General features: G+C 39.6%; 1 protein-coding gene across 3 annotated transcripts in view; it reads left to right on the top strand.

Moving 5' to 3' along the window:
- Positions 1-18,573, top strand: part of GREB1L (GREB1 like retinoic acid receptor coactivator) — a 288,635-nt gene that overhangs the window by 49,090 nt on the left and 220,972 nt on the right. For all 3 annotated transcript variants that reach the window (XM_051852064.2, XM_051852063.2, XM_051852060.2), the window contains exon 2: positions 6,143-6,203. The gene's annotated coding sequence lies outside the window, so the exon portion shown is untranslated. The remainder of the gene's footprint in view (positions 1-6,142; positions 6,204-18,573) is intronic.

Below are 18,573 nucleotides of genomic sequence, written 5' to 3'. Positions count from 1 at the left end.
CCCTTGTTGGAGAGCTGGTTTGTGTCCTGGCTGCTCTATTTCCCATTCAACTTCCTGCTGATATGCTTGGGAAGGCAGTGAATGGTGGCCCAAGTATGTGGGCCCCTGTCACCCACGTGGGAAACCTGAATGGAGTGCCTGACTCCTGATTTAGGGAGTGAGTAAGCAGATGGAAGATCTTTCTCTGTCTCCTTGCTCTCTCTCTCTATTACTCTGCCTTTTAAATAAATACATAATTCTAAAAAATTCTTTTAAAGTTAAGCGAAGTTTAAAAAAAACCCTTTGCTTTTAGTTGGGTTTTGGTAGGAGGTGAAAGAAAATGCATTTGTACCATCTTCTATATTTATGTGGAATTCTCATATAACCTTTTAAAAGGAAAGTTAAAATATCAGTAGGTAATAGAAATTGGCAAAAAAGTTAAAAAGATTTCTCAAAATTTAAATTAATTTTATTTGCAAATGAACCACTATATAGAATTCTGGTGCACGTCCATTCTGATTTTTCTTTGTGGATACAAAAATGTGATTTATTTTCATTTTTTTCTGTCAAAAAATACAATTATGTTTGTAGAGGTAGGAAGCAGATACTTGGGAGTGCAGGTGGGGATTGGCTGCAGCCAGGGGGAGAGAATGGGGGTAATGGAGATGTCCTAAAATTGGACATCATACAGTGATGGCTACGTAACTCTACAAATTTACAAAGCTCTAATGAAATATGTATCTATACGGGCAGGCTTTATAGTATATAAATTATAACTCAAATTATTTTAATATTCCACTAACCAACCCAAAACTAAACAATTATTTATTTATTTATTTATTTTTGTGAAAGGCAGAGTGACAGAGAGAGAGGAGCAGGGGGACAGATATCTTTATCCACTGGTTCACTCCCCAAATGGCTGCAATGGCCGGAACTGGGCCAGGCCAAAGCCAGGAGCCTGGAACTCCATCCGGTCTTGTACGTGGGTAGCAGGGACCCAAGCATTTGGAGCATAATCCGCTGCTTTCACAGGCACATTAGCAGGGAGCTGGGTCAGAAGTAGAGCAGCAGGGACTTGAACCAGCACTCCAATATGGGATGCTAGCGTGATAAGCAGTCACTTACCTACTATGCCACAATGCCAGCCCCCCAAATATATCATACCTTATATATCCTAAATATTTTTCTCTTAAAAATATATTATGAACAGCTTTCATGTCAATAAGTTTGGACCTATAATATAGAAATTATAATTAATGTTTAATACACTATTTTTCCTTTAATACTTTTCCCCTCACTTGAAAATATATGAAGTTCTACTTTGTTTTTTTTTAAGATTTTTTACAATTTTTTACTGATTTGAAAGACAGAGTTATAGCAATAGAGGGAGAGAGAGAGAGAGATCTGCCATCCACTGTTCACTCTCCAAATGGCTACAACAGCCAAGACTGGGCGAGATCAAAGCTAGGAGCCAGGAGCTTCTTCTGGGTATCCCATGTGGAGGCAAATTTTGCTTGCTTATTTCCATTGTTGCTCATAGTCTTACATATTGATGCACAGTTTTAATTATTGTATACAGTTTAGGGTGGTGATTCTGAAATAGCATCCTAACCATTTTTCCTTATTCTACATGTGTTTTGTTGGCAGTAACATAATATTCCATGGGGTATATTTGTCATATATTAATCACCCATTTCACTACATTTAAGCATTCAGACTGTTTCACAATTTCTACTGTTGAAATGATATTGGGATTAAGACACCTGCATCTCACATGGGAGTACCCAGGTTTGATACCCGGCTCCAACTCCTGTTTCTACTTTTTTGCTAATCCAGACCCAGAAGTTGATGGCTCAGGTATTTGGGTTCCTGTCATCCATGTGGACAACCTGGATTGAATTCTGGGCTTTGGACCTCTCAGACCAGGGCTGTTGTGGGCATTTGGGGAATAAACCGGTGGAGGTGGATAGGACCTCTCTTTCTCTCTGTCTCTCTGTCTTGCAAGTAAATAATTTTAAAAATAATGATATAATATTTTATATTATATAACTCTATGCATTTCAGCTTTTCATCTTTTTGAGATTATTTCCCTAGGATAAATTCCTAGAAAGCCTCTACTGCTCTGGAACTTAAGTATCTTCAGAGCAAAACAAATTGGTTTTTTATAAAATTCACTTATATTAAACTTCAGAAAATTCCATATGTAGGGAACCTAGATAACATTTGTTGCTGTTCCCTTCTAAGTGATTCTGTGGAGTGATTTCTGATATTTTGTGGAACACACCTTTTATCAGATATATTGATTTGAAGAAGTAAAAGATGGCAGGGATTCTGTATGGGGGAAAAAAATCCCCTCACTACTGTATTCTCTTGCTGAGAGGCGGCAGCAGCCTCACAATGTTTTCACTGAGAATTTCCAAGTGGAAGGAGACAGAACCCAGTCCAGGCTGCAGGGTACCCACTCTATGTTAGGTTGTATTTCTGATGCCTGTTCATCCGAAGTAATTGTCTGTATTGAGATATCTTAACATTGATTTTTAGCTGTACCTTACTGGATATATGCTAAGAAACCATCTTTTAAATAAAAATCTTAGTTTAAAATGATCTTAAATGGCACTTAGGTTTCAATACTTGACTGAGTGGGGACATGACTGGCCATTCTGGAGATGACACTAGGAGTTTTCAGCACCTGGGAATACACCTCACCTTTAAATGAGCAGGTGCTCAGATCACTGGAGTCTGGAAGTCTGAGCGTTTCTTTCTATGGAAGTGCCCTGCCTCTCTAAGTCTGTATGACTATCTGTGGGACATTAACTGTACCAATGGACAAGCTGGATGGTGAGGGTTCAGGAAACCCAGGATCAAGTTCGTTCCTAAAGCACAATGTGTGCTTTCTGTACTTTCTTGACTGTGCTGTAACTAGGGCATGGCACTAGAGCCTTATCACCAGCATTTTAAAGATAAGTTTTTGAAGGTTGTGAAATTTTAAAGCCAGCTCCATTTTTGGCAAATATTCCCCCTTCACTCCCCCTCTTCCATCCCTGAGCAGCCAGGAAATCCAATGTCAAGGGCAGGAAGTGCTGTATTTCCCTTCTTTTGTGTGATGCCTGTAAGCCTTGCACACACCTCGACTTCATTCCCCAGTTGATTCAATCACCTGTTTTTTTTAAATTGATTTGTTAAGATATAACTCAAATATTGTAAAATTCACCCATTTACTAAACATCACCCATACACCAAAAACCACCAGATGATTTTTAATATATTCAGAGTTGTACAATAATCACCACAATTTTAGAACATATTCATTTTTCCAGAAAAGGAACTCATACTCATTGACATTTACCCCTAGTGTCTCCCCAAGTCCCCCAGTATTTGACAATCACTGATCTATTTTCTATGTCTATATGTTTATAGCCTATTCTAGACATTTCATACAAATAGAATGAATCAATGTATGGGCTTTTTGGACTGATGTTTTACAGAGTATAATGTTTTTGAGGTTCATCCATGTTATAGTGCATATCAAAAATTCATTTCTTTTATGAAAAAATAGTATTTTATAATATAGATATCCCAGATATTACTTATCCACTCATTACTTGTTAGACATTTGAGTTGTTTACACTTGTTTTGCCTAGTATAAATAATAGTAGTGCTGCCATCAACATCTGTGTATGAAATTTTATGTGAATGTATGTTTCCATTTCTTTTAAGGACTAGAATTAGATTTGCTGGGTCATCCCCTAACTCTGTGTTTCACCTTTCAAGGAACTGAAACTACTTTCCACAATGACTGTACCACTTTGTGCTTTCATTGACTGTGTATGAGTATTTCACTTTTTCCATACCCTCATCAACACTTGTTAATATCTGCCTTGGGGCCAGCACTGTGGTATAGTGGGTAAAGCTGATACCTGTGACATTGGCATCCCATATGGATCCTGGTTCAAGTTCCAGCTGCTCCACTTCTGATCCAGCTCCTGGCTAACACACCTAGGAAAACAGCAGAAGGTGGCCTAAGTGCTTTGGCCTCTGCACCCATGTGGGAGACCCACATGAAGCTCCTGGCTCCTGGCTTTGGCCTGGCCCAGCCCTGGCCGCTGCAGCATTTAGGGAGCGAACCAGTGGATGGAAGATCTCTCTCTCTCTTTCTCTCTCTCTCTCCCTCTCTCTCCTTCTCCCTCTCTCCCTCTCTCTGTAACTCTTTCAAATAAATAAAATAAAAATATATTTTTAAAAATCTGCCTTTTCAATTTTAAGTGTATTTGTTTTCATTTTTATTTCAAAGGCAGAGAGATGGAGAGTGATCTTCCATTGGCTGTTTCATTTCCTAAATGCATGCAATAACCAGGAATGGATCAGGACAAACTAGTAGCCTGGAGCTCAATCTAGGTCTCCCACGTGGGTGGCAGGGACCCAAGTACTTGTGGTATCACTGCTGCCTCCCACATTAATAGGAAGGTGGATCTGAAGTGGAGAAGTTAGTATTTGAACCTGGCATCCGGGTATAGGATGCAGCCATCCCAAACAGCAACTTAAGTGCAATATCAAATACCTATCCCTACCTTTAAAAATTATTTATTTATTTGAAAGACAGAATTACAGAGAGGCAGAGGCAGAGAGAGAGATCCTCTATCTGTTGGTTCACTACCCAGATGACCACAACAGCAGGAGCTGCGTTGATCACAATGCAGGAGCCAGGAGCTTTCTCCAGGTTTCCCACACGGGTGCAAGGATTTGGGCCTCTTCTACTGTGTTCCCAGGCTATAGCAGAGAGCTGAGTCAGAAGTGGAGCAGCCAGGACTCAAACTGTCACCCATATGGAATGCCAGCACTGCAGGCAGTGGCCCTACCCGCTGTGCCACAGCGCCAGCCCCCTATTCTTGCCTTTTTAATTTTAGCTATTCTAATTGTATGAAGTAGTATCTTGTGGGCTTGATTTGAATTGAATTTTCTTCTTCTTCTTCTTCTTCTTCTTCTTCTTTTTTTTTTTTTTTTTTTTTTTACAGGCAGAGTGGACAGTGAGAGAGAGAGAGAGAGACAGAGAGAAAGGTCTTCCTTTTGCCATTGGTTCACCCTCCAATGGCCGTGGCCGGCACCGCGCCTATCCGAAGGCAGGAGCCAGGAGCTTCTCCTGGTCTCCCATGGGGTGCAGGGCCCTAGCACTTGGGCCATCCTCCACTGCACTCCCCGGCCACAGCAGAGAGCTGGCCTGGAAGAGGGGCAACCGGGACAGAATCCGGTGCCCCAACCAGGACTAGAACCCGGTGTGCCGGCGCTGCTAGGCGGAGGATTAGCCTATTGAGCCATGGCGCCAGCCTTGATTTGAATTTTCTGATGGCTAATGATGTTGAACATCTTTTAAGATGCTTATTAGCCATTTGTATACCTTTTGTGGAGAAATATTTGTTCACATTCTATGCCAGATTTTTAATTGTTTTTTTTGTTGTTGCATTATAAGAACTTTTTACATATTTTGTACACAAAATCTTTATCAGATATCTGTATTTTCTTTTCTGTGTCTTCTGAAGAACAAGAGTTTTTAATGTCGATGATGTCCTGTTTATCTGTTTTCTATTTTGTCACTTGTTTGGGGAGGAGGTCATATCTAAGAAACCACTGCTAATCCAAGGTCACAGAAATGTTACACCTATTGTAAAATGAGCTTTAGATCTGTGACCCATTTTGAATTAATTTTTATGTATAGTATAAGGTGGAGGTCTAACTCCATTCTTTACATATAGTATCTATATGTTCAAGATGTTATTCCTTTCCAATTGAATTATCTTGTCACTCTTACAGAAAATCAGCTGAACATAATGGTAATTTTTTCGTGATTCTCATTTGCATTCTATTGATGTATATTATGTGATCTGTTTTTATGCCAGTAACACACAGTCTTGTTTACTATAGCTTTGGATTGCATTTTGAAATCTGAAGTCCTTCAATGTCTTTCTTATTGAGGTTTGTTTTGTCTAATTTTGGTCCCTTGTATTTCTATATAAATTTTAGGATGAGTATATCAATTTCTGCTTAAAAAGTCACCTAGGATTTTGGTAGGAATTGAATTCAATTTGTAGATCACAAAGACCTATTTTGTAAGACTGCTTTGGGCACCAAAATGCTACTTTATGACTCTACTTTCTCTTTCTTCTCCTAGAAGACAGAATTATCATTGGTCCTAGTCCAGAAAGAAAAGGAGGAAATCTATTCATCTAAATGTGAGTGACCAAGTGTGTTTTTATCTGTCTCGGTTTTCTGATATATGCAATAGGGTCATAAGTACACCTATTTCATAAGGATGTTGTGAAGATTAAGTGAGAGAATCTGGTGAAGCACCTGTAAACACTCAGAGCATGTATAATAACAATTATATTCCTAAGAATCTTTGCATTCTAGATTGATTTCCACATCCTTCTGTATTGGCTTCATTTTTCATTACTCTCTCAGATATAACCTTTACCCCAGGAAAATCTACATTTTTCTGATTCTCAAAAGCCCAAGTTCTTCCAGCCACATTGGCAGATGTTTAATATGTTAAGTTATAGAAAGATAAGAGGAATTTTTACCATATAAAGAAAAAGGATACATTCCATTAAGAAAAACTTAATTTAAAAAGTATAATTTATTTTTTTAAAGATTTATTTCATTTATTTGAAAGGTAGAGTTACAGAGGGAGAGAGAGAGAGATCTTCCATCTGCTGGTTCACTCCCCAAATGGTTGTAATGGCCAGGGCTGGGCCAGGTCAAAGCTAGGAGCCAGGAACTCCATTCTTGTCTGCTCTATGGGCATCAGAAGACCAAGTTCTTGGGCGGTCTTCCACTGCCTTCTCAGGCTCATTAATAGGAAGATAAAATGATTTTTTACCTTCTTATTATAAGGCTTAAATTGATGTTGACATTCTTTTCCAGAAACAGAAAGCTAAGTGGGTGAGAATGTAGGACCCACAGGTCTTGTGCTCTTGCCCAAAGTTTGGCTTCAGTATGTAAATGGATAACTGCTCCTGAGGTTCTGTATAGCTTAGTACTATATTCAGTGCTCAGATTCAATAGAACTCACCATATTAGGTAGGGAGACTAGCATTGTTCCCAGAGCCTAGCACATTAGCATTTATGGAGCAGGCATTATGTATGTTAGAGCAGTGCTTCTCAAATTGTGTTTGTTTCCTTCTCAGTTGATTTTGAAAGTATAATAAATGTAAGTAACTAGAAAAATGAAATTTTAAAGAAACCAAAGTATGGCTTCCAAATTTTCAATATTAAATTTACCAGATATAAAATTACTCTGTTAGATTGCTATTCTTTACCTATTAAAGTCTACCTCTGGTCCATGTAGCATTGGTTTGGATTGTCAACTCTCATGATAACTTATGCAGGGGCTTGGATTACTTGTCCATGGAGTCAATGAGAAGATATGTTTGACTAGATTAGAAACTCAGAAGTAACACAAGATGTATCTGGGGCTTGGAGTAAGGCCAGATCAAAAATCGAGCAATTGTTCATTCTGTAAGATGAAAACATTTGAGCAGGAAGGAGGAAGCATAGAATGAAAATTGCACCTTTGGAAATAACTTTCATGTTTAAGACTGATTTTAGGGAGAAAAACAAAACACAGTGAGACTTTCAGGAAATAAGTCTCCTTGAACATGAGAGTTCAGGCAAACTGTAAAAGATACCTAATCAAGGCTGAGGCTATGGAAGTAAAAATGGAGTGACAGCTGAAATATTTACTGAGCCCCCACTATGTGCTGAATTTAATTTAAGTACTCTCTATATGCCATCTCATTTAATCTTTACAACAATCTTGTGAAAGTATCATTACCCTCATTTTTCAGCTGAGGAAATAAGCTCCAAGAAGTTGAGTCATTAGCCCCATCATGTGACTTTCAGATGGGTGGAGTGTGTAACCCGAAATGCAGGTTTATTAAGTTCTATATTGAGTATTTAAATAAAGCAATTTTGGCAAATCTTGCTTAGGATTTTGGACCCTTGACTTGAGAGTTATGACTGTCCTTTGGTACAACAAAGCCCATAACCGCTATTGTCAGCCCTTCAACTGCTTTTTGTCTAAACTTTTGATGGGTTTATCCTTAAAAAAAAAGGATTGTTAGGAGATAGATAATTTCTGAGAATTATAGCCATGACTGGAACAACATAACGCAGTGAAGTGGAGTAAGCCAAGGGTGGATGTATAGGCCTAGAATGTTAACTTGGAGTGGGTGTTAACACTTTGCAAGTGGCATTTTACAATCTGATTCTAATCATGTAGTTCAGTAATGTCTCCACTGCATGTAATAAAGTATCAAGTATCTCATCTAGTCTGCTCTTAAGTCTTGTTGGTGTGCCATGCTCTTCAAAATGAGTTGACCTCTAAGAGATTAGTTTTATGAAAATTTTCTTTGGCATGAGTTTATTAATTGTGTTTGTTTTTAAAAAAATAAAAAAGAAATAGAATGGAAAAGGTAATGAGTCATACATGCAAATTTTTTCCAACACCAGAACTTAGACCAAGAACTTGTACACATTGTTCTAAAGAACTACATACTCCATCACTCCAATGGCACTCTATAAATGTTAAATAATAACTCCTGGGGGGAGAAGAAGAGGTTTTTTGTTAACATGGAATACAATGTTCATTGCTGTTGCCAATATTATTTTGCCTGTGTACTTTCCCAAATATTTGCAGTTGTCTGTTATCATATATTCACATTCAGACCTATCATCTGTTCTTCATTGGAATTATTTTTCTTTTTTCTTTTTTCTTTTTTTTTTTTTTTTTTTTTTTGACAGGCAGAGTGGACAGTGAGAGAGAGAGAGACAGAGAGAAAGGTCTTCCTTTGCCGTTGGGTCACCCTCCAATGGCCGCCGCGGCCGGCGCGCTGCAGCTGGCGCACCGCGCTGATCCGAAGCCAGGAGCCAGGTACTTATCCTGGTCTCCCATGGGGTGCAGGGCCCAAGGACTTGGGCCATCCTCCACTGTACTCCCTGGCCCCAGCAGAGAGCTGGCCTGGAAGAGGGGCAACCGGGACAGAATCCGGGGGCCGACCGGGACTAGAACCCGTTGTGCCAGCGCCGCAAGGCGGAGGATTAGCCTAGTGAGCCGCAGCGCCAGCCATTATTTTTCTTACATGTTATTAAAAATGAATTTTAATTTAAAACACCGACCCAATATTATTGTGCCCTCCAACAGCCTGTTATCTTATAGCTCAGTCCTACATTCACCAAATAAACACTGCTGTTGGATATCTTTCTATACCAAGCATGAGAAGTTAAACTTTACTCTCATTTAGGTAGAGTTGTTGCTCTAGCAAAGTGAAAGAAGAGTGTGTAATAGGTTTTGTCAGCGTTGTGATAAGAGCAAAAGAATATCAACATCAAATTAAGCCTATGTATTTTAAGTAGTTTATAAAAATCATTTTAACATATTAAAGTCAATTTAATATTACTGCTTTTTTTCTTGGGGGGGGGGGCAGTGGGTACAGTTGAAAATAGTCCAGAAAGCTTTTTCTTCCCCCAGAGAGTAAGACTATCCAGAAAAACAAAAACTATGATCTTTCTTCCTCTGGGAGGGGTTGGTGTCTGTGTGCACTGATCCCTTATTTCTGGCACAAATGGGTTTTTGCTGTCCCAGCTCTGTGACCAGAATGCTGCCTTTGAACCAACGACCACTCCTCTGAGCTAACCAGCTGTCACTGGGTATTAATGGTGGAGTGGTGGTAAGCTCAGCTTTGAAAAATGTCAAAGGGTTTATTTCTTCCTTTTCAACAGTAAATAAAAATGAAAGGCTAAATTTCCTATTAACTGACTATTATTATTTTCATAGTTTGTCTCTGAGCATAATACATCCAGGAGATGTATGAGAGTTGACCTACAGATATCTTTTTTATAGAAATGTAATAACTTTTGTGCAGGTTCAATTTTTAGATAAATTCCAAGGATATATGGGAATTTGACATTTAAGAAAGACAGGGGAATAGTTCTTTAGCCTAGCAGTTAAGACACCTATGCCCACATTATAGTGCCTGGGTTTGATTCCCAACTCTAACTTCCTAACTGCTGCTAATACAAACTCTGGAAGGCAGTGGTAATGGCCCAAGTAGTTGGGTCTCTGCCACCCACACAGGAGACCTAGGTTGTGTTCCTGGCTTTGGCTCAGCCCAGCCCTGGTCATTGCTTGCATCTGGGGGAGTGAACCAGCAGAGAGGGGCTCTCTTTCTCTGTTTCTCTCTCCTTCTGTCTCTTTGCTTCTCAAATAAATTGTTTAAAAATGAAAAAAGAATTTAAACAAGTAGCACAGAATTAGTAAGGTCATCATCCTCACTTTTCCTTTCTTGTTCACTATCCCAGTGGCTGAGGATAAAGTGAAGATTGTGCATCATACCTTTGAGTTAGAGGTTGACCTACCTGACTCTGTATTCAACAGATTCTTATTAACTGAAAGAAACAACCATCTTTAATTTTTTCTATTTCCTTGAACTACAATGCATTCAAATCTTCACCAAAAAGAATGTTCAATAAAATATGATTTTTACTTTTGTCCTTTATATATAAACCCTTTTTACTGGTGTCAACATACATAATCATTTTGGGTAGGTTGATTCCTGCTTACTTTGCATTTGGTCTTGCCCTTGAGTTAGCATAGGAATGGGAACAATTCATGATTATTTGAATGATAAAGATATAGTCTCTGTGATAACCTAGATTGTTTTCTGCTTTATCTACTCAATGAAATCAGATTGTATATTTGTTCATGTATTTGATGGTGGTATGCCATTGCCATAGCAAAAGTCTACACTGTTGTTTACTATTAATTGCCTCCAGAACTAGGAGGACATGGAGCTTTTCCTGTTGACATGCATCATGTTTGTAGAAACTGCAAAAGCTCTATCAGAGCTACTTTATTCAGTACTGACAGCTGGCTATCTGCAATGATGGAAACAGATTAGACTGTTGGAATTTATTAGTGATTTACTGCCCTGTGTTTGTGATTGCTAACAAATGCTATGCTGCTACTTGAATTCTGGGAAATGGAAAAGGTAGAATGGAGCTTTGGTCTTGGTGTATTCCTGTGGAAGACAATAGCATGAGCACCTGGTTTTCTAGCACATTTCTTCATTCAATTGCCAAATGGATCTCTTTAATTACCTTCCAAATGTTGCCGGAATAAGAGTGGGAGGAGCTTCAAAATAAATGCTGATTGTAGTACCATATATATTTCTCTCAAGGATAAAATAAGTTTTTTAGCCTTTATTTCCCAGACAGCAGACTTGCTTGTAATTTGTATGAGCCAGATGAGTCACTTTTTGATATTTCAATCACTGCTTTATTTTGATATCACAGTTCTCTACTATAATTGTTGTTACATTAAAAAAAAAACCCAACTTATTTAAATGCTTATCTAATCCTTAGCTACTGGGCAGATGGCTCCCTTTCCTTTTTCTAAATTGAAGTTTGGATTTTTTTTCCTCCAATAAGGAAGTTCATTTAAAATAGACCATCTCAAGTTTACAGTGAACTTTGTTATAGACTCAATGCATGTAATACTTAGCAGACTTGTACAAACTGACATTATTAGTGGTTGACTTTGCATTTTGAAAGTGCTTATTTTTTGAGGGATTATCTATATTGTTTGAAAGGCAAAACAAGAGAGACAGAGAGAGAGAAAGAGAGAGAGAGAAAGAGAGAGAGATCTTCTATCTGCTGGTTCACTCCTTATATACTGCAACAACCAGAGCTAGGACAGACTGAAGTGAAGCCAGGAGCCAGAAATGCTTACCTGTGTCTCCCGTGTGGGTGTCAGGAACCCAAGCATTTGAACATCATCTACTGCTTCCCAGATGTATTAGCAGGAAGCTGGATCAGAGACTCAGAGTAGCGGGACTTCCACTCTGATATGAGATGCGGGATTCCCAAGCAGTGGCTTGACCCAGCACTCCACAATGCCCAACCCTAAAAATGCTTTATAAAGAGCAATATTTATCCTGTAGGATTTTGTTAAATCAAGCAATTTTTTTTTCTCTAGACATAGTTCTCTATAAGTAGTCCATAGAGGTCACCAACTTAAAACGATTTCTAGGCCAATATTCTTTTTTTAAACTTTTATTTAATAAATATAAATTTCCAAAGTACAACTTTTGGATTATAGCGGCTTTTACCCCATAGTCTCCCTCCCATCCACAACCATCCCATCTCCCACTCCCTCTCCCCATCCCATTCTTCATCAAGATTCATTTTCAATTATCTTTATATACAGAAGATCAACGTAGTATATACTAAGTAAAGATTTCAACAGTTTGCACCCACACAGATACACGAAGTGTAAAGTCCTGTTTGAGTAGTAGTTTTACCATTAATTTTCATAGTACAACACATTAAGGACAGAGATCCTACATGGGGAGTAGGTACACAGTGACTCCCGTTGTTGATTTAACAATTGACACTCTTATTTATGACATCAGTAATCACCTGAGTCTTATGTCATGAACTGCCAAGGCTATGGAAGCCTCTTGAGTTCACAAACTCTGATCTTATTTAGATAAGGCCATAGTCAAAGTGGAAGTTATTTCCTTCCTTCAGAGAAAGATACCTCCTTCTTTGATGGCCTCTTCTTTCCCTTGGAATCTCACTCACAGAGATCTTTCATTTAGGTCATTTTTTGCCACAGTGTCTTGGCTTTCCATGCCTGAAATGCTTTCATGGGCTTTTTAGCCGCATCTGAATGCCTTAAGGGCTGATTCTGAGGCCAGAGTGCTGTTTAGGATATCTGCCATTCTATGAGTCTGCTGTGTATCCTGCTTCACGTGCTGAATCGTTCTCTCCTTTTTAATTCTATCAGTTATTATTACCTTTCACTAGTCTTGTTTATGTGATCCCTTTGACACTTAATCCTATCATTATGATCAATTATGAACTTAAACTGATCGCTTTGACTAGTAAGATGGCATTGGTAATGGGGCCCGCGCTGTGGTGTCGTGGGTAAAGCTACCAACTGTAGTGCCGGCATCCCAAATGGGCACCGGTTTGAGACCAGGCTGCTCCACTTCCAATCCAGCTCTCTGCTATGGCCTGGGAAAGCAGTAAAAGATGGCCCAAATCCTTGGGCCCCTGCACCCACATGGGAGACCTGGAAGAAGTTCCTGGCGCCTGGCTTTGGTTCAGCACAGCTCCGGCCGTTGCAGCTAATTGGGGAGTGAACCATCGGATGGAAGACCTCTCTCTCCCTGTTTCTTCTCTCTCTGTATAACTCTGACTTTCAAATAAATAAATAAATTTTTTTAAAAAAGATATGGCATTGGTATATTCCACCTTGATGGGATTGAATTGGAATCCCCTAGCACGTTTCTAGCACTACCATTTGGGGTAAGTCCGAATGAGCATGTGCCGAACTGTACATCTCCTCCCTCTCTTATTCCCACTCTTCTATTTAGCAGGGATCACTTTTCAGTTGAATTTAAACACCTAAGAATAATTGTGTGTTAATTAAAGAGTTCAACCAATGGTACTAAGTAGAGCAAAAAAATACTAAAAGGAATAAAATAGTAAATTGTTCCTCGACAGTCAGGACAAGGGCTGATCAAGTCATTGTTTCTCATAGTGTCCATTTCACTTCAACAGGTTTCCTTTTAGGTGCTCGGTTAGTTGTCACCAATCAGGGAGAACATATGATATTTGTCCCTTTGGGACTGGCTTATTTCACTTAGCATGATGTTTTCCAGATTCCTTCATTTTGTTGCAAATGACCAGATTTCATTTTTTTTTTTACTGCTGTATAGTATTCTATAGAGTGCATATCCCATAATTTCTTTATCCAGTCTTCTGTTGATGGGCATTTAGGTTGATTCCAGGTCTTAGCTATTGTGAATTGAGCTACAATAAACATTGAGATGCAGACAGCTCTTTTATTTGCCAATTCAATTTCCTTTGGGTAAATTCCAAGGAGTGGGATGGCTGGGTCATGTGGTAGGGCTATATTCAGGTTTCTGAGGAATCTCCAAACTGTCTTCCATAGTGGCTTTACCAGTTTGCATTCCCACCAACAGTGGATTAGTGCTCCTTTTTCCCCACATCCTTGCCAGCATCTGTTGTTAGTTGATTTCTGTATGTAAGCCATTCTAACCAAGGTGAGGTGAAACCTCATTGTGATTTGCATTTCTCTGATTGCTAGTGATCCTGAACATTTTTTCATGTGTGTGTTGGCCATTTGGATTTCCTCTTTTGAAAAATGTCTATTTAGGTCCTTGGCCCATCTCTTAAGTGGGTTGTTTGTTTTGTTGTTGTGGAGTTTCTTGATTTCTTTGTAGATTCTGGTTATTAAACCTTTATCTGTTGCAGAGTTTGCAAATATTTTTTCCCATTCTGTCGGTTGCCTCTTAATTTTCCTGACTGTTTCTTTTGCAGTACAGAAACTTCTCAATTTGATGTAATCCCAATTGTTAATTTTGGCTTTGACTGGCCACATTCCTTCTCTTTTCCCACTGCCTTCAGGCTATACCACAGCTCCCCTGTTGCTGAAACCCAAGCATTGTCACATCTCTGTAACTGAGCATGCTGTTCCCTTTACTAGACTGGCTACTCTCCTTGCCCCCTCCTCTATACAGACTTGTCTGCCTCATGAATGCCTGGCTCAGTTCAGCCCCAGTGTTAACCTCTTTTGGGAAGCTTCCTTGACTTACTGTCCATCTCCAGGTTAGAGACATCTGAGACATTTCCATGTTGGGCACACACGTGTGTGTCACCACCACACAAGTAAGGGTTTTTCTCTTTTGTGTTCCCAACGCCTAGTATAATAGTTGGTATTCAGTATATGTTAGTTGAGTGCATAAAGGCATAGCTCATATCATCTTTTGTTTTTTATTCTTTTATACTGATAAAGGAGGGAGGAAGGGAGAAACCCATGTTACTGGAAAATATTGTGAACTTGTTGGCTATGTATAAAGCAATGCATATGTGACACCAAAAGGCCGAAAGATTAGATAAGTAACAAAACTCACATGGGAAGTAGAATCGCTGGTCTGTATAATTTACTCTGAATATTTAATCAATATGAACTTTAAAGAATGCTAGATGTATTGAATGTTATTTGCAGTTTCTTAATCTTGAGATTTCCTTGTCATGATCTCAACTGATCTCGCTTCTTTACAGCCCATATCATAGACTTGCAAGGAATTCTGTGCAAGGTTGTCCACTCCTTGCTTGAGAGTATTAGTTACAAATCATAGTGAAGTAGAAAAGTCCTTGTTGTTTTGCTGATTTAGTCTTAAATATCGTTTCTCCCTTCCAGAATTCTATAGAAAGCCTTCCTTTCCATACAAATTAGTTGCCCAATACTGCTTGTCTATGTTGTCAGTTAATGTTGCTGCCGTTTCATTGAAATGGCAGTGATCTCTTGACCAGTTTTCTCTGTGAGAGGAACATGCTTTGAACACTGTGGTAATAGGAGGAGGAATGTTTTAAGCTCTTTCTGAGAGAAGCACCACTTCCTACTTACATTTCCGGTTGAAAGGACTCTCCCGTTGCAGAGTCTTAATACATCCTCTTAAGCACCATTAGACCTGCCCTGTTAACCCAGTTCCCAGCACCCCTCTTTAACTCTTCTATACCCAACACCATCTTGGGATTCGGATTTTTGGTAATATGTGAACGAATGCACTAGAGAAGCTATGTGTTTAATTGGTTTGAACTATAAATACCATTGGAAGAGTTAAATTATCTGCCAGGGTACTTTTATGGAAAAATTGCAAAAGACACAGAGCTGATGGGTCTTAGAGAAAAAGTTGAAAGTGTTCAAATGAGGAGAAAACAAACTAGCAATGAATATGATAAAGACAAGGTAGAGGAATTTACTTGGGAAGCCTTGTTGGGTGCAGCAGTGGTCGCTAAGTAACTCTGTCCAGGTAGTTTACTGAGCTGTTAGAAGAGTTTTTTTCTTCCCTGATGCCCTGACTGATGCTTTCTAAGGAGGGCAGAGCTGGCTGTGACCCTTGTACAGGAAACTGCACTCTTTTTTTTTTTTAATAACCATTTTAATGACTTATTTAGGATAGGTACCATTTTTTAAAAAAGATTTATTTTATTTATTTGAAAGACAGAGCTACAGAGAGAGGTAGAACCAGAGAGAGAGAAAGGTCTTCCATCTGCTGGTTCACTTCCCAGATGACCACAATGGCCAGAGCTAGGATGATTCCGAAGCTAGGAGCCAGGAGTTTCTTCCAGGTCTCCCACGCCGGTGCAGAGGCCCAAACACTTGGGCCTTCTTCCACTGCTTTCCCAGGACACAGCAAAGACCTGGATCAGAAGTAGAGCAGCCAGGACTTGAATTGGCACCCACATGGGATGCTGGTGCTGCAGGCTGGGTCCTCAACCCACTGCGCCACAGCTCTGGCCCTGGAAACTGTACTCTTACTCGAAGGTGGAAATGTAAGTCCTCTTTTAAATGGAGCTATAATTTACATACCATAAAATTCACCCTTTTAAAATGTGCAATACAGTAAGTTTTAGTATTTGCACAAGATTGTGCAACCATGACAACTATCCAATTCCAGAACATTTTCGTCACCCCAAAAGACACGTACCTGTTAGCAGCCATTCCCCATTCCTGGCTTCCCTCAACCCTGACAACCTCTCATATTATCTGTCTCTATGGATTTACCTATTCTGGACATTTCATTTAAGTGGCATTATGTTATATGTAGCTTTCTGTGTCTCTCATCTTTCACTGAGTATAATGATTTCAAAGTTAATCCATGTAGAAGCATGTATCCGTACTTTGTTTTGGATCAAGAAATGTGGTTCTTGATCAAAAATCATATGAACAAAAGACATTCATTCTTGTACTTCCTGCTATTGGAAGTTTTATGGAGTGAAATAGATGTCATTACAGGCTAGATCCTAAGGTTTGGTCACAGGGAAAGAACTCTGGGGTGCTCCTTTTAGTTATGGTTAGGTTTATTAACTTGATGAAGCAAAGGAAGGGACACAGCAGGGAACTGTGGGCGTCTCAGCAAGATAAAGGTTTTTTTGGTAGGGTTTGGGTGTATGCTGAATGACTCCAAAGAGGGACAGGGACTGAGGACCGAGGACTCAGCACAATCGGAGGCACCGTGAAGCTGGGACAGTTTAGTAACTGAGGATCTCGGCAATCTTTGTTCAGAACTAGGGAAGAACAAAGAAGAGCTGAGGAAGTCCTTGGCAGGAAAGCAGTAATCACAAAAGGAGTGATTTTTCAGCTTTGAAATGGCCTTGGGAGAATTGTTTTCTGTGCTGCTGGCCTTGTCTGTGTCTGTTAGAGAAATCACAGGACTGATTTTCATGCCCTCACATGAGGGTGATGCACTCTGGTTCTGAGATTAAGGAGCAAGTAAAACACAACGTTGGGCCGGCACTGTGGTGCAGCAGGTTAAGCATTCGCCTGCAGCATCATCATTCCATATGGGTGCCTGCCCGTTCGAGTCCCAGCTGCTCCACTTCTGATCCAGCTCTTTGCTGTGGTCTGGGAAAGCAGTGGAAGATGGCCCAAGTGCTTGGACCCCTGCACCTCCTTGGGAGACCCAGAAAAAGCCACTAGCTCCTGGTTTCGGAATCATCCCAGCTCTGGCCATTGTGGTCATTTGGGGAGTGAAGCAGTGGATGGGAGGCCTCTCTCTGTCTTTGCCTCTCTCTCTCTCTCTCTAACTCTGTAACTCTGCCTCTCAAGTAAATAAATACATATTTAGAAAGAAAAACAAAAAACAATGAAACTATTAAATAGGACTGACCATTCACCCAATGAAGTGATGCTATTTAACATAAAATCCACTTAGTGGTATTCTGGAAGAATATGAATTGTGGATTACCAGAAGGCAAGGAGTAGGACTGCTCTACCAACTCATTCATATGAATATGCAGCCTTTATTCATTGCCTGCTGTGTGATGACCTGCATGCTAGGTGTTTTATATATGTTGTATATGTTTTCTCTTATAGGCTTAAAGTTTGGTGAAAAATTAATCCTTCTCATTCAGTCAAAAGAATATGTACAAACATGCCTGTGTTTGTCAATACAGTCATTCATTTACAAACTCATTATAGTTAGGGATAGGCTCTAGGAATGAATAGCACATGATCCTTGCCCAATAGATTAGAGCAGTGCTGTTTAGTAGAATGTTGTGGTGATAGAAATGCTATTGTGCATGGTGCAGTGTGGTAGTAACAGTCACATGTGGCCTTTGAGCACCTGAGATGTAGCTTTTGTAATGGAAGAACTGAATTTTAATTCATATTTATTTTTAATTCAAATATTAATAGTGGCATATGAAGCTGGAGGCTGTGAAATAACAGAAACACAGATAACATTTCAGACTGTGATGTATACTCTAGGAACATCCAGGGACAGTCCCCAGTTGCAGAGGTGATAGGAGAAATACCCAGGTGGGAAGAAATAGCCTGGAAGTGAAATCTTTAAAACAAAATAATAGTACAGAAGGAGAAGAGGGGGTAGAGAAGGTTCTCTACAGACAAGAGGTATGGCATGCAGAGCCACTGAGGTATTAGAAATCTATGGGCCGGCACTGCAGCTCACTAGGCTAATCCTCCGCCTGCGGCGCCGGCACACTGGG

Source organism: Oryctolagus cuniculus, chromosome 10 (assembly GCF_964237555.1).
Source record: "Oryctolagus cuniculus chromosome 10, mOryCun1.1, whole genome shotgun sequence".
NCBI classification, from domain to species: Eukaryota; Metazoa; Chordata; class Mammalia; order Lagomorpha; family Leporidae; genus Oryctolagus; species Oryctolagus cuniculus.
This window is presented reverse-complemented; position numbering and strand designations above follow the sequence as displayed.